Source organism: Rhinolophus ferrumequinum, chromosome 2 (assembly GCF_004115265.2).
Source record: "Rhinolophus ferrumequinum isolate MPI-CBG mRhiFer1 chromosome 2, mRhiFer1_v1.p, whole genome shotgun sequence".
In the NCBI taxonomy this organism is placed as follows: Eukaryota; Metazoa; Chordata; class Mammalia; order Chiroptera; family Rhinolophidae; genus Rhinolophus; species Rhinolophus ferrumequinum.
Genome location: NC_046285.1, coordinates 14094352 through 14099079, shown reverse-complemented (window position 1 = coordinate 14099079; position 4728 = coordinate 14094352).

The following is a 4728-nucleotide window of genomic DNA, read 5'->3' as shown; positions in this document are numbered from 1 at the left end:
ACTCTTTTAGTAAAATTGCTTTTTGTAGTAGGATGAAGTAAGCTCTTCCCAAATTATTATAGGTTAATTATAGGTTTGAGCCCACGAGGAAGTGTATCGATATTGCTGAGAGCCAGAATCCTTACTATGGATGAAGGGAAATATAAATATGGCAGGGAGCAGGAAGGGAAGGAAGGACCGTGTTGAGATGGATTGCAGTTGGGAGTAACAGTATGAATTTATGCTGTAAATATTAGTTTTGTCTGTTGCAAAGAACAAGAGGTAAAGAAACTCTGATGGAAATGAGCATATGTAGAACCCACACAACTCTATCAGACTCCCCACAGAAAAATAAACAGAAATAATCAGAGAATTTACCAATGAGTTGTCTCAAACAGGGTAAGTTGAGTCTAGAATAATTTGTTATGCCAGAAAGTAAAAATGTGCAGATAGAAATGATAGAGACCTGTTAAAGGACACCTTTTCCAGATTGAAGATTATCCCACTTGCCTAGCCTGGAACAAGATAATTAAGCAGGAAGAGTAATGAATTATAAACCATTAAGGAAAAAATAGGAACGCATGGATCCATACTGATAATCAATCAATCAATCAGTCAATTAATAACTAACTACTGGTACATAAAGGAAAGAAGGAAAAACTTTTCCTTAAAATAGAAAACTAATCAATAAAGGTAGCAAAAGTATAGGAGTTACAAAACCAATATTTTGTAGTCATCATTAAAATTTTTTTCAGTCAATATAGAGGGAGATTTTGATGAGGAGCAGATGTTCCTGGTCTCTCTACAGATCGCTTGTAAGATGCAAAAAGAAACATGAGAACTCTATGGTAGAGAAACCAGACAGTACTTTGATCCATTGATCTAAATTGACATCACCATTGAGGGGCAGACAAACATGAACTTCCTAACATGACACCTTGACGAAGACAGAATATCTTCTATATAGAATTCAGACCCGATGTATATAATCTGAACGTAAATGTGAGGAAAGTTTTGACAAATACATTAAAACACATGTTAAAAAGAAAAGAGAGAGTCTGTAGCCTTCAAAAATGTTACTGTCATGAAAGACAAGGAACAGCTGCAGAAATGTTCTAGATTAAAGGAAATTACAGAAACATGACAACTAAACGCATTAAGTGATTTTAGACTGGATCTTGGATGGGAGGGGAACAAATACTGTAAAGAACATTATTGACAAAATTGGAATATGTAGATTAGTGTTAACCAAGAAGAGGTTTAGGCTGTAACAAAGAATAAAAGCAGTTATTTAAGCAAAAAGGATTGCAATCCAGGTGTTCCCGGAGAACGGGTTCTTGGTGTCATCACAAGAAAGAATTCAAGGGTGGACTGAATAAAGCAAAAAAGCAGTGAATTTATCTTTAAAAAAGGAAAGGGTATACTCTCAAACTGGTGTGAGAGTGCTTTGGAAAGCCCAGAAGAAAAGCAACTGCACCGAAAAACAAAGAGGTTTAGGATTTTATTTGAATGAGGGTATGAAATAGTCAAGTTTTAGGGGTGGCAACACAGGTGTTCCCAGGGTGGGTCCTAGCTGCTTACTCCTCATCTGGAGGTGAAATTCCCTTGTCCTTACTTGGCCCTTGTGGAACAGGGAGTGGAGACTTTACCCTGCCTGCGATGCAAATAGTATTATAATCCATTACGATTAGCTGTAGCTGCACCTCTTCTTAAGAATGATCTCACTGACTCCTTCCTTTCCTTCTCCTGTCTCTCTCCATGGCCCTATTTTTCTACCTACAGGAACAGGAAGCTCAGTTTCAGGTATCAACCCAAATTGTGCTCCAAACAGAACAAAGGAAGGCAGGGCTAATAAAGGCAAAAACCACAAATGTAACTCCCATGTAGATTCTCCATGCAAAGGAAGGATTGCTGGCTAGGTTAACAGGGGTTGGTTGTTCCAATATGCACATGAGGGAAGCAAAAACTACAAGGAGGAAGTCAAGTCCACACATGTCCAGGCAGCAATTGTTGTTCCAGGATGTTTATGGCTCAGCTTGAGCTGAGTTTAGCAACAGATTAGCAATTTAATAGCAGCTCTGAGCACTGAGGCACAAAATGTGCATAAGCCCCACTTCCTTAATAGCCTCCTGACTCTATTTTAAGTGACTCAGGTAGTAATGCTTATTCTATTTTATTTTCTCCATTTTCAGTAGATTACATAGAGATTGTAGCAATGCTAGATTCTGTCAAGTGTAACTACACAATGGTTATAAGAGAATATTCTTATTTTTAGGGAATATTCTTATTTTTAGGGAATGCTCTGAGCATTTAAGAGTAGAAGGGTGAGAAAAAACATTATGTGTATATATATATATATATATATATATATATACACATAATGTTTTTTCATAATGTTTTATATACACACATATATATATGTACAATGATACATATTTTATATATACATATAAAATGATATATATATCATTATATATATATATTATAATGAGAGATATATATCATTATATATATCAGATATATATATACAATGATATATATTTTATATATATATATAAAATGATAAAGCAAATAAGGCAACGTTTTAACAATTGATGAATCTGGGTAAAGGATTCATAAGAGTTTTTTGTACTATCTTGAAATTTTTTTGTAAGTTTGATATTAGTTCTAAGCAAACAGAAAGAAAAATGTCACTTTTTAGGAATAGGGATTTTGTCATTTACTTCAGATACTTCACAGTAGATGTCCAAACATTTGTGAAGTGAATGTGTGAATGAATGAGTTTAAAAAGTGTATATTGTACCCTGATAGTATTGCTTTTTCTATATATTCTATAGCGAATATACCTTCTTCACATGTTCAAAATGTAGCACACTTTCGTAAGAGAACAAAAAAACTAGACTGATATTCATTTGGATAAAATGCAAGGTGGAAAATAGAAATAATACCAGTTACAGAAGGGAAAATATTTTTGAGGAGGTTACTAAAAATATACTATAAATTAGAAAAGCACATATCAATATTACTGTGACATTTTCCAATGTTCCCTAAGAATACATGCCTAGATTAGTTATTTTAAAGCATGAAATATTTACAAGTTTAACTCTTCCGAAACTTTCACTCTAATTGTCCACTTGACTTGATCCTAATACACCACATTTACTAATAAAAAATATTTTATCTTGATTTCACAAAACAGAAAATGTTATAAACTTCACGCGATATAAATTCTACAATCACACTTGTGTTAATGATAATATAAAGGGTGTAGTAGCATTCTTCTTATGTACCAAATTTGGTTTATGGGTAGCTGCGGTTCAATATCCATTAGGAAGAGGAAATTTTAAGAAAATTAACATTCATTGGTAGGTCATTACTCTTTTATTGTTACAGTTACATTGTTTTTCCAAACAATGCAGCAATGTTTAAATGTCAGTATTTTGAAAAGTTTTCTTTTTTCTTTCTACCTCCCTTCCCCAACCCCTAAAATGAAATCCTGTAGATCATTCTGCTTTCAATTATGAAGGAATAGATGTTCATTCTCTTGTTTAAAAAAACAAACCAAAACCCACTTTATTACAATTATGTTATTATTTATAAATTACAAACAAATGAGCCATATTGTCCATTACTCATATACGATGAGTAATGTTTTTTGAAATTATATGCAATCTGTGACTTACATAGTCAGCCTTTGATAGCATGAAAACCCAGTTTTTCTTTCATTAGAGTTTTCAGATGAATTTTCTTGCATTTTGCTATGGCCCTGCTGCTCTTGTCTTGTGTCTTGAAATGAAAGGTTTGGCTAACAACTGGAGAGATTTTGCATAATTGAAATGACGATATTCTGGCTCTGGGTTGTATCATACTAGGTTTTCATGGAGCCTTTGGTGGCTAAACATTTTCTTTAAAAAGGAAAAATGCCTATTCTAATTCCATGTACTATCTCATTCTACTAATCTGAAAAATGTTGGGTTGGCTAGATTGGATTAACCGCAATGGTCGGGCTCACAAACTCTATTCCAACATAGAGGACTAATTTGGGTAACGGAGAAAAAATACATATGTAAACAAATATATATTATTGAAGAAATAAAAGGAAATGTCTTGGAATAACATGGACATAATTATGTAACAAAATCAGTTTAAATGTGCCATAAAAACCTGTCCCAAGGCAGAGCAGGAGAAAACAATACTGGTGACGTTGTGCGCTCTACCAATGTTTATGTGGAATGTCTGGGAACTGACTTTTATTAAGCATCTATTATGTGTCAGAATAGTGACAAAAATTTAGTTTGTTTTATTTATTTATCACAACCAAACTATCATCTATTTTTGCTTTCATTTTATACGTGAAGACATTATATTTTAGGGTTTAATTAATATATGAGTTCATACAACTCAGAAGTGGCATACTCAGAATGAATATTTTGTTCAATTACTCTAGAGTTGTACAGGAACAAGATTTATCTATTTTGATGAACCTGCCTGTTTCCTGTGTGAGTCACGGGAAACTATTGCTTCCCTTTAGGCTTTGGAGTATCAGGAAAACTGGGACTCAGTTCTATACATGGTCGTACCTCTCCAAACCCAAATGACCCATAGAATAGTCTGTCTTGATATCAGTGTTTGCAAAATCAGAGTTTAAACTCATCTCGGTCTAGTGGCAAATTCCATGCATGTTAAATTGAAAAATGTTTCATACTAGAACAGGGGTCAGCAAGGACTCCTTACTCTTGTTAAGCCAGG